The sequence below is a fragment of the Palaemon carinicauda genome, chromosome 40 (genome assembly GCF_036898095.1).
Source record: "Palaemon carinicauda isolate YSFRI2023 chromosome 40, ASM3689809v2, whole genome shotgun sequence".
NCBI lineage: Eukaryota > Metazoa > Arthropoda > Malacostraca > Decapoda > Palaemonidae > Palaemon > Palaemon carinicauda.
In genome coordinates, this window is record NC_090764.1 from 24,058,274 (window position 1) to 24,071,029 (window position 12,756).

Below are 12,756 nucleotides of genomic sequence, written 5' to 3' on the forward strand. Positions count from 1 at the left end.
GAAATTCAAATCTTTCTTAAAATCTACAATTTATTCCTATGCACATACAAACTTCCAAGTCATTTGAGGGGCCCGGCCGGAATGCCATTAATAGTATAGGAAGAAAAATGCAAAATACTAAAAAAAATTCACAAAGCTTCTTTTGGCAATGGAGACTGCGTGTAAGAAATATTTTGTCAAAATTCCTCTTACTTCCATAGTTCCAGGGTAATTTAGCAAAAGTAACTCGATAAACCAAAAACATTGTTTCCTACAAGAAAATACAGTATTTCTTCTATCACAAATTTGGATAATTATTACATTTAGATGTCAAACAAATTGTGAGCAATGGCATCTGTATAGACTCCACGAGTCACAAGACTATCTGTATTACATAGTAAATTACACTTTTCTCCCTTCAGTCCTACCACAAACCTCTTAGAGAGTACATGTTTGAATTTGACCTCCGATATTCACTCATTTTTAAGTCCTTTTTTCTCTTTTTTGGCAAGACTTTCATCATTTCTAATAGGATAAGACAATTTCAAAATCTCGCTAACATAAGAAGAAGCTTCGCTCTAATGAGAGTTAAGAAGTGGGTAATATCGGCGAAGTTAGTGAAGGAGAGAGATGATGAAGGAGCCACCGTCTCGCCTAAAGAAGCAAGATATTAAGCAAAGGGATCTTCATTTATGATTAAATTATGAAAAATAACTGTTTTGGTTTATTAATACCCAAAATGGAACTTAAAATTCATAATAATCACAACTTATCAATATTATCTTATTTTTACAAAGAAAAACTTTGAATGCCCTTACCTCAAAACTGTACTTATTGACCTTCAAATTCTATCTTCTCCCTTAGTTTTAAAAATATAGCCTTGACATTTGGTATATAACTTGGAAAGATATTTTAAAACTAGAAAATAGAGCCCTCTTTTCCATTTTTTAATTTTTTTTCCTACTTTTTTCCCCTGAAATACAAGGTTTATACTTTTACCATAATGAAAAAAGAAAAAAAACTTTTTATTTTATTTAAGGTCTATATAGGGCATTAATCCCAAGTCTTAATATTAAGTATCAAAGGAGGAGATAGAATTTGAAAAACACTAATTTTCAAGATAAATCGCCCTGGTGTTGCAAAACCAAAGGTCAGAGGCAAATATCCCATGCAGTTTGGAGATGCCTTAAGTCACCTTATTAAGTCTTATGAATGTCAAAATCCTGTCCTTGAAAAGTGGCATTAGCCGCCTGGCCCCCTTCCTGAAGTGGGGGGAAGTTTCTGTTAAGAGGTATTCACTCTCTATGATAATTAACAAGTACATGTAGGTACTGTATGAGCTTAATACAATTGTACGTAAAGATAGTCTAACCAGCTCGTAAAGCGGCAGGGTTGTAGTGTCCAATACTTTAGGTCCAGTCTAATACACAGATAAAGCTACAAATAAAATCAAGAATCAAACAAAATCTGTATCATATATAATAATTAGGGTATGATTCAATCAACTACTGAACTCCAGATTCATCTTATGAGTACAATCAGACTTTATACACATTTCATACCCTTATAATGCAGAGAATAACCAATGCTTTGATAAACAATAAGGTGTCCCTTAAGAAGTTACGCTAGGCTAATCGTTGAGCTGCAACAATATGGCTTAAAGAAAAAAGTTTAAAAGATCTCTGAGAACAAAATCCTTCAGGTAGTGACCTGTGAGTGTTCTGTCTTCTCAGACACCAACTCTGAGAATTTGGGCTACCGAGTGGTTCTTACAGAGCGCTAGGATTGCAGCAATACCACAGACTAGAAATGTGCCGATAGTATAGTTATCGTCGGTAGTGATTGCCATTTTTGCTAGTATTGGTATTGTTAATGACCAATGTCAGGTCACCAGTACCAGTATCAGCCTTCACTATGCGTACTGTATCTGATATCTGTATCGGCCAATCAAAAATTGAGCTTAACTTGCCGATACTTAGGGTTTCTTGTGTTCAGATTAAATGCGTTTCCAATAATTATGACATCGCACAGCAAAACAAGGCTGAAATAAATGGAGAATAGAGATGTGAAATAGACTTGCAATGTTTCTTTTTCTTCTACTCCCCAACATGGTTTTAGATGAAAGAGATCATGTGTGACAAATCTTTTGGAATTTTGCCACAGCCTGTTTAACATTTTAGGACAAAAGCGAGGCAAAGAACATCATATACCTAGTAGACTTTCACAAGTTTTTGACAAGCTCCTCATAAAAAATTAATGGTCACAATAAGAGCACTAGGCATTATTGACAAGCCAGCTGAATGAATTGAAGATTGGCTAACAAACAGAAAACAGTGTTGTAATCAATGGAGAAGCTTCAGAGTGGGCAGCTGTTATAAGTGGAGTACCTCAAGGATCCGTCCTTGGCCCATTGCTATTTCTGATCAACATTAACAACATTGAATTAAGACTTACTAGTAGAATAGCCAAATTTACCAATGATACCAAATTAGGCATAAATGCTGCGAACTCTGAAGACATAGAAGGCTCAAGAGAGGATCTAATGAAGCTAGGAGATTGGTCCAGAAAAATGAATTGCCTTTCAACTGGGAAATGTAAAGTCGTGCACATAGGGTATAGTAACCCACTATCAGATTACTCACAGCTGGGTAATGAAATAGAAAGTGTAGATAAGAAGGAAGTTGTTGCAGTATTATTATCAGCAAGGATTTGAGATCCACCAAACAGAGCATAAAAGCTGAAAAAAACAAAGAGCACAAAAACTATAAAGTTACATTAAGAAAAAATTCAAATACAGAAACAAAGACACTGTACTACAGCTGTACACATCGCTGGTAATCAGGTCTAGAATGTGGAGTCCAATTCAGGCCTCCATGTATTCAGAAGGATATATAGACTGCAAGCAGCACAAGCTAGAGCCATCAAACTAGTTCCAACATTAAGGCAATTTGGATATAGGAGGAGGCTGGAACATTTGAACTTACTTCATCTACAAGCTCGAAGACTAAGGGGACAGTTATTAGATGTATTCAAAATTCTTAAAGGAATAACAAATGTAGATCACAATAATCTACTCTTGCTTAGCACAAATCAGACCAGATGTAACGCATACAAACTGGAATTGAAAGGACAACACCACTCAAGGTGGCAATTTTTTTACATACAAAATAGCAAATACTGGAATAGACTTCCACCGGATGTAGTAAACAGTAAACTGTAAACGAGTTCAAGAATAAGTTAGCAGAACTCTAATTGCTTAAACTAAATTGCTCTACCAAAGAGCAAATGGAGTCTCTGTGGATGGACTAAAAAGTCTTTAAAATCTCAAAAATCCTTTTAACTCTTTTATCTCTCTCTCCCTCATTATAAATTTGCAGAATCCTTTATTTGTGAATGAATCATTTCTTTCTATACTTCTTCATATTCAACCTGATATAAAACATTATTATAAGTTCTGTAAAACAATAATGTTATTTTCATTAGTAAAATAAATTTTTGAATATACTTACCCGATAATCATGTAGCTGTCAACTCCGTTGCCCGACAGAATTCTACGGACGGGATACGCCAGCGATCGCTATACAAGAGGGGGGGTGTACTCACCAGCGCCATCTGTGGCCAGGTACTGCAGTACTTCTTGTCAACACCACCTCAATTTTTCCTCGGTCCACTGGTTCTCTATGGGGAGGAAGGGTGGGTCAATTAAATCATGATTATCGGGTAAGTATATTCAAAAATTTATTTTACTAATGAAAATAACATTTTTCAATATTAATCTTACCCGATAATCATGTAGCTGATTCACACCCAGGGGGGTGGGTGAAAACCAGTGTACAAGTTAATCAAGAAGCTAAGTATCCCGTATTTCATATTATCAGTTATTCAAAATAACAAATGAAATTATAAGTACCTGGTAAGGAAGTCGACTTGAACCATTACTCTGCCTTTAATAAGTACGTCTTCCTTACTGAGCGCAGCGGTCCTCTTAGGAGGCTGAACAACTCTAAAGGTGCTGAAGTATAAAGGGCTGCAACCCATACTAAAGGACCTCTACACAACCTCTAACCTAGGCGCTTCTCAAGAAAGAATTGACCACCCGCCAAATCAACTAGGATGCGGAAGGCTTCTTAGCCTACCGTAACAACCCAAAAACAACAATAAAAGCATTCAAGAGAAAGGTTAAAAAAGGTTATGGCATTAAGGGAATGTAGTGGCTGAGCCCTCACCTACTACTGCACTCGCTGCTACGAATGGTCCCAGGGTGTAGCAGTTCTCGTAAAGAGACTGGACATCTTTGAGATAGAATGATGCAAACACTGACTTGCTCCTCCAATAGGTTGCATCCATAATACTCTGCAGAGAACGGTTCTGTTTGAAGGCCATTGAAGTAGCCACAGCTCTCACTTCGTGTGTCCTTACCTTCAGCAAAGCAAGGTCTTCATCCTTCATGTGAGAATGAGCTTCTCTAATCAGAAGCCTTATGTAATACGAAACTGTGTTCTTGGACATAGGCATCGAAGGTTTCTTAATGGCACACCATAAGGCCTCTGATTGTCCTCGTATAGGCTTTGACCTTTTAAGATAGTACTTTAGAGCTCTGACAGGGCAAAGAACTCTCTCTAGTTCGTTACCCACCATGTTGGAAAGGCTAGGAATTTCGAACGATCTAGGCCAAGGACGTGAAGGAAGTTCATTTTTTGCCAAAAACCCGAGCTGTAAGGAACATGTAGCTGTTTCAGATGTGAATCCTACGTTCCTGCTGAAGGCGTGAACCTCACTAACTCTTTTGGCTGTTGCAAGGCAGACGAGGAAAAGAGTTTTGAGAGTAAGGTCTTTGAAAGAGGCTGACTGGAGAGGTTCAAATCTAGGAGACATAAGGAACCTTAAGACTACGTCTAGATTCCAGCCTGGAGTGGACAAGCGACGTTCTTTAGAGGTCTCGAAAGACCTAAGGATGTCCTGTAGATCTTTGTTGGAGGAAAGATCCAAGCCTCTGTGGCGGAAAACTGCTGCCAACATACTTCTGTACCCTTTGATCGTAGGAGCCGAAAGAGATCTAACATTCCTAAGATGTAACAGGAAGTCAGCAACTTGGGTTACAGAGGTACTGGTAGAGGAAACTGCATTGGCTCTGCACCAGCTTCGGAAGACTTCCCACTTGGATTGATAGACTCTGCGAGTGGATATCCTCCTTGCTCTGGCAATCGCTCTGGCTGCCTCCTTCGAAAAGCCTCTAGCTCTAGAGAGTCTTTCGATAGTCTGAAGGCAGTCAGACGAAGAGCGTGGAGGCTTGGGTGTACCTTCTTTACGTGAGGTTGACGTAGAAGGTCCACTCTTAGAGGGAGAGTCCTGGGAACGTCGACCAGCCATTGCAGTACCTCTGTGAACCATTCTCTTGCAGGCCAAAGGGGAGCAACCAACGTCAGCCGTGTCCCTTCGTGAGAGACGAACTTCTGAATAACTCTGTTGATGATCTTGAACGGCGGGAATGCATACAGATCGAGGTGGGACCAATCCAGCAGAAAAGCATCCACGTGAACTGCTGCCGGGTCTGGGATTGGGGAACAGTACAATGGGAGCCTCTTGGTCATCGAGGTAGCGAACAGATCTATCGTTGGCTGACCCCACAAGGCCCAAAGCCTGTTGCACACGTTCTTGTGAAGGGTCCATTCTGTGGGGATGACTTGACCCTTCCTGCTGAGGCGATCTGCCGAGACATTCATATTGCCCTGAATGAATCTCGTTACCAGCGTGAGGTTTCGACTTCTTGACCAAATGAGGAGGTCCCTTGCTATCTCGTAAAGCTTCCTCGAATGAGTCCCTCCCTGCTTGGAGATGTACGCCAAGGCTGTGGTGTTGTCGGAGTTCACCTCCACCACCTTGTTTAGCAGGAGGGACTTGAAGTTCATTAAGGCCAGATGTACTGCCAACAACTCCTTGCAATTGATGTGAAGCGTTTCCTGTTCCTTGTTCCATGTTCCCGAGCATTCCTGTCCGTCCAAGGTCGCGCCCCAGCCCGAGTCTGATGCGTCCGAGTAGAGATGAAGATCGGGGGTCTGAACAGCTAAAGAGAGACCCTCCTTGAGAAGGATGTTGCTCTTCCACCACATTAGAGTAGTCTTCATCTCTTTGGTAACAGGAATAGAGACCGCCTCGAGCGTCATATTCTTGTCCCAGTGAACTGCAAGATGGTATTGAAGGGGGCGGAGGTGGAGTCTCCCTAACTCAGTGAACAGGGCTAACGATGACAGGGTCCCTGTTAGACTCATCCACTGTCTCACCGAGCATCTGTTCCTCTTCAGCATGCTCAGGATGCACTCTAGGGCTTGGTTGATTCTTGGGGCCGACGGAAAAGCCCGAAAAGCCTGACTCCGAATCTCCATTCCCAGGTAAACGATGGTTTGGGAAGGAATAAGCTGGGACTTCTCTAAATTGACCAAAAGAACCAGTTCCTTGGTCAAGTCCAAAGTCCATCTGAGACTCTCCAGACAGCGACGACTTGTGGGGGCTCTTAAAAGCCAGTCGTCTAAATAAAGGGAGGCTCTGATGTCCGCCAAGTGGAGGAATTTCGCAATATTCCTCATCAGTCGCGTAAACACCAGAGGTGCCGTGCTTAGGCCAAAACACAGGGCTTGGAATTGGTACACAACCTTTCCAAAGACGAATCTCAGAAAAGGTTGGGAGTCTGGATGGATGGGGACGTGAAAGTAGGCGTCTTTCAGATCCAACGAGACCATCCAGTCCTCCTGTCTGACCGCTGCTAGGACCGACTTCGTCGTTTCCATAGTGAACGTCTGCTTGGTGACATAAGCATTGAGCGCACTGACGTCCAGCACCGGTCTCCAACCTCCTGTCTTCTTGGCCACCAGGAAGAGACGGTTGTAAAAGCCCGGGGATTGATGATCCCGGACTATCACCACTGCCTCCTTCTGTAACAGGAGCGACACCTCTTGATGTAACGCTAGCCTCTTGTCCTTTTCCTTGTAGTTGGGAGAGAGGTTGATGGGAGAAGTGGTCAGAGGGGGATTGCGGCAGAATGGGATCCTGTAACCCTCCCTTAGCCACTTGACAGACTGGGCGTCTGCACCTCTTCTTTCCCAAGCTTGCCAGAAGGTCTTGAGTCTGGCTCCTACAGCTGTCTGGAGAGGAGGAGAGTCAATGCTTGCTTTTCGAAGACTTGGTACCTTTCTTGGACCTGCCCCTGTGACCGTCTGGGCGGGTACTACCTCGGCTGGGGGCTCTGCCACGAAAGGGCGGAATAAATCTGGTAGCAGGAGTCTCAGCCACTGGGGTGCGGTAAGTTCTCGGTACTGAAGGTACAACCTTAGCCTTACGTGCTGAAGAGGCCACGAGGTCATGCGTATCCTTCTGTATAAGAGCCGCAGACATTTCCTTGATAAGATCCTCAGGAAACAGGAACTTAGAGAGAGGAGCAAAAAGTAACTGTGACCTTTGGCAAGAGGTGATACCAGTGGAAAGGAAGGAGCAAAGTTGTTCCCTTTTATTGAGGACTCCCGATACAAACATAGAGGCAAGTTCGCCAGAACCATCGCGAATTGCTTTGTCCATACAGGACATGATCAGCATGGCTGAGTCTTTGTCAGAAGGGGCAGTCTTCTTGCTCAAGGCCCCCAGGCACCAGTCGAGGAAATTAAAAATTTCAAAGGCGCGAAAGACTCCCTTTAAGAAGTGGTCCAGATCAGAAAAGGTCCAGCAGACCTTAGAGCGTCTCATAGCCGACCTTCGTGGAGAGTCAACCAAACTTGAGAAGTCAGCCTGGGCAGAGGCAGGGATCCCCAAGCCTGGTTCCTCTCCCGTGGCATACCAGACGCCCGACTTAGAAGTCAGCTTAGGAGGAGGAAACATAAAAGACGTCCTTCCCAGTTGCTGCTTGGACTGCAACCAATCCCCTAACATTCTCAAAGCTCTCTTTGATGATCTAGCGAAGACAAGCTTAGTGTAGGCAGACTTAATAGGTTGCATGCCTAGAGAGAACTTGGATGGAGGAGAACGAGGGGTAGCAGAAACAAAGTGTTCAGGGTATAACTCTCTGAACAGAGTTAGGACCTTGCGAAAGTCAATGGAGGGTGGCAACGACTTGGGTTCCTCCACATCAGAAGAAGGATCATCCAGGTGAGCAGCTTCATCCTCAGAAACCTCATCACCTGAGGGTTGAGAAGCGAGAGGTAACGATAAAGCGGTATGCTGAATGGCTGAATCCTGAAGAACGGGTGCATGCGCACTTGCGGATTCATCCTCAAGTCTCTGCTGAAGAGGATGAGGGCTGGTAATGACAAAGTCATGAGGCTGGGATGAAGGAGGTTCTGCGGGGGTCTGAGGAGCAAGCGTGGTGAGAAGCGAATGCTGTAAAGCATGAGGCTCATGCTGCATAGTCTGCGGTTCAAGTTGAATGGGAAGCGGCTCAAGCTGAGAAGAATGTGGTTGCTGCATGCGTTGAGGTGGCTGTCTCATAGCATGAGGTTCCTGCCTCAAGAGTTGCGCTTGCCTCAAGGGTTGAGGTGGCTGCGCAGAGAGAGGCTCTTGTCTCACGAGTTGAGGTTCTTGCCTCAAGAGTTGAGGTGCTTGCCTCGAGAGTTGAGGTTCTCGCCTCGAGGAAAGTGGAGGTGGATGCCGCAAGAGTTGAGGTTGCTGCCTCAAGGATGGTGGAGGTTGTCGCACCGCAAGAGGTTGCTGCCTCGAGGATGGTTGCAACGCATGAGGCTCCTGCCTCAAGGGTAGAGGAGGTTGCTGCAAAGCATAAGGCTCCTGCCCCAAGTGTTGAGGAGGTTGCCGCGTGGCAAGAGGCTCCTGCCTCAAGGAAAGTGGAGGTTGCTGCACAGCGCTGGTATCTGGCAACTCCCAATGCGACAGCTCACGCATGGAGGTAGCTTGAGGAACCTCAACATCATACGTCTGGCAGGGTGGACTGCGCAGAGGTGGAGGAGCGCTCGCAGGAGGAGGTGTGTTAACCTTCTCTGCCTGAAACTCCTGCATCAACACCGCAAGCTGCGACTGCATAGTCTGCAGCATAGCCAACTTGGGATCAACAGAAGTTGAGGTCTGTTGAGGCATAGCTTTAACAGAAGTTGAGGTCTGTTGAGGCATCGCTTTACCTCTCTTAGGAGGCGTGCAGCCATCCGATGACTGCGGCGAGTCCGAACTAGCCCAGTGGCTACACCTGGGCTGTTGGACTCGCGCGGTCTGGACCTTACGCTTAAGAGGCCTTGAGACCTGGGTCCAGCGTTTCCTCCCGGAAACTTCTTCTGCAGACGAGGAAATTAAGGGCTCAATCGTCTGAGAGTGGAAGTGACGATCTCTATAAGATACGCCCGCAACCACTGGGGATACTACTGTGCGCCGATCAAGGCCTGCCGAACCCTTTTGCCCTTCGACATTGCTTCTCCCCTGGGCTTGGGAGCTTGCAAGAGGTCCCGGACTGGGAGGACGACTGGCACGCACAGAAGTATCCTCATGCGCAACACTGACACTTGACACTAGGCACAGCACTGGCACTACCACTTCCCACTGCACTTTTCACTTTAAGTTCTTTGACATCTGCCAAGAGAAACTTGTGGTCACTCACTACCGACTCCACCTTATCACCTAAAGCCTGAATGGCACGTAAAACATCCGACATATCAGGCTGAGCACTAATAATAGGTTCGGGGGTAGCCACTACAGGGGGAGGAAAAGGTTAAGGATCATGGGGGGAGGAATAAAGCAAAGAGCGAGCAGAACTCCTCCTAACTCTCTCCCTCTCTAACTTAGTCGTATACTTGAGGAATTCAATAAAATCAAATTCCGAAAGCCCGGCACATTCCTCACATCGATCTTCCAACTGACAGGATTTTCCCCTACAGTCGGAACAAACGGTGTGAGGATCAACCGCGGCCTTCGGAAGACGCCTATTACAAGTCCTAACACTACATCGTCTTTGGGTAGGAGCTTGAGAATGGTCGGACATCTTGAATCAGAGAACAGTCAAGGGGGGTTTCCAAATTAAAGCAAAGATCGTTATACCATTAATCAAAATCAATCCAAAAGCTATCTAAGCTAAGGGAAAAGCTTCCTGTATAGCGAAGGCTAAAATCTCAGAGCAATACTTCACCAAAACCGTGAACAAAGACTCCAAAATCAAAAGCGTATCCATGTAGGTCTTGCCGGAAGCACGACAGAGGAAAAATTGAGGTGGTGTTGACAAGAAGTACTGCAGTACCTGGCCACAGATGGCGCTGGTGAGTACACCCCCCTCTTGTATAGCGATCGCTGGCGTATCCCGTCCGTAGAATTCTGTCGGGCAACGGAGTTGACAGCTACATGATTATCGGGTAAGATTAATATTGAAAAATTAGTTGTACTGTTACTCGACGAACTAGCCTATCCTCGAATATGGACGGAGGAGGGGAGTGGAAGTGAAGTTGCCAATTTTGCCTGACAATATATCGTACAGTAATTCATTCTAGCAAAATCATACCTCTTGCCTATTAAAAATGGAGACATACCACTGAATGGAACTAACTTGGGTTTTGAATACAATACTTAACATTTCAATAATAAATATGGACTTAGCTGAATAAAGATGTTTAGTATTACTGGTTATTCTTCGTACAATCCCTATATGAATTTCAGTATACATTCCAAATTTCTACTTCTATCCCACCTTGGTGTGTACTAGAATACATGCAGACAAAGGGTGATGTGTAGAATATAACAACTCTAATAGGGAGAAATTTGCCAAGATTGGGCATTAGAAATGGAAACTTAATATATGTCTTTTTCAGTCAGTCATAATATTAGCTCCTCACGCTAACACTAAATTCTCAAATGCAAAAAAAAATTAATTACTACAATATCTTATGAACAGCTATTTTTTTCTAGGTCAGTAATCTGTGGAAAGCATTAGATTTACTATCAGGTTGTGTCATTGCCATGGTCATAGCCATAGTTTAACACGTTTCAAAAAAATAAAATCTTTAAGACACTGTTTTATGTCAAATACCACAAAGTGCTTGGCCTATATTGTTTACTGAATAAGCCTAATGATGCCTCACACTGCATTGCACACACTGAAGAGGTTAAAAAGTCAGTCATCAAATTAATATTACACTGTTATTGTAATCATTAGAAATAATTGCTAAAGCATCAGAGTATCGTCTAGTATCGGTATCGGTCTAGAAAAAAAAATTGAATATCGGTATTGGTCTAGAAAAAAGTTGGGCGCCAAAATAAAATGTGTTAAGAACAGTAACGACATTAAGTTACTTCTTTTACATATAAACTATATAAACCTCAAAATCAACAAGAGGAAGAGGAAAAAGATAGAATAGTGTGTCCGAGTGTACCCTAAAGAAAGAGAACTCTAATCAAAGACAGTGAAAGGCCATGGTACGCTACAGAGTCTGTGGCACTACCAAAGACTAGAAAACAATGATTTGACTTAAAAATGTCCTCCTAGAAGAGGTGCTTACTATAGCTATAGAGTTTCTTCTATTATTATATCATTATTATTAATAGCTAAGCTACAACCTAGTTGGAAAAGAACAATGCTATAAGCCCAAGGGTGCCAACAGTGAAAAATAGCCCCGTGAGGAAAGGATGAGAAAATAACTAAAAGCTATGAGAAATAATGAACAATTAAAATAAAATATTTTAAACACAGTAACAATATTAAAACATATCTTTCTTATATAAACAATAAAAAGACTTCTGTCACCCTGTTCTACATAAAAACATTAGCTACAAGTTTGAAATTTTGACGTTCCACTGATTCGCCTACCCGATTGGGAAGATCATTCCACAACTTGACAGCTGGAATAAAACTTCTATAATACTGTGTAGTATTGAGCCTCATAATGGAGAAGGCCTGACTATTAGAATTAATGGCATGCCTAGTATTACGAACAGGATGGAACTGTCCGGGAAGAACCGAATGTAAAGGATGATCAGAATTATGAAAAATCTTATGCAACATGTATAACGAACTAATTGAACGACTGTGCCAGAGATTAATATCTAGATCAGGAAAAAGAAATTTAATCGATCGTAAGTTTTTGTCCAACAAATTAAGATGAGTATCAGCAGTTGAAGACCAAGAACACTACCCTGAGGAACATCAGATATCACATTCCTATACTCACTATGGTGACCATCAACAACAACTCTTTGCGTTCTATTACAGTACATAAAAATTCAATTATGATAAACGACCAACCCACTCCCAACTGTTTGAAAACAAGGGCCTCTTGATTAACACTGTCAAAGGCAGCACCAAAATCAAGCCCAATCATACGAACTTCCTGACCAAAATCAAGGGATTTCTATACAGCATTGGAGAAAGATTGAAATACCCACTGAACGATTACATTGCAGTAGTTAACAACTTGTGCAAATAATTGTTTGGTAATCTAAAAGTTGTCAGTTGTATGAGGACAGATGAGAATGTGGAAAGAATAGGCGAGACTATTCAAAGACAAAATAAGCTGTAACCAGAGAGGGGGCCAACATAGTACTGTACTGTCTGGCAGGTCAGAGGATCCAATAACTCTCGAGCAGTAGCAATTGTGGGGAAGGAGCCTGAAAGGTGGGTTCCCGCCAACAGGTTCTCTTTTCTCAGTCACCAATGGAGGTCTGTTACAGCCTCCTAGGACACTGACAGCAGGGTTGCAGGGTGGTCTGATGTCTGCGACCACTGGCACTTTAGTGCCCACTGCACCGGGCGAAGATGCATTCTCCCGAAGGGGACGAGTTTCTCCGAGGAGAGATGGCCTAAAAGCTTCT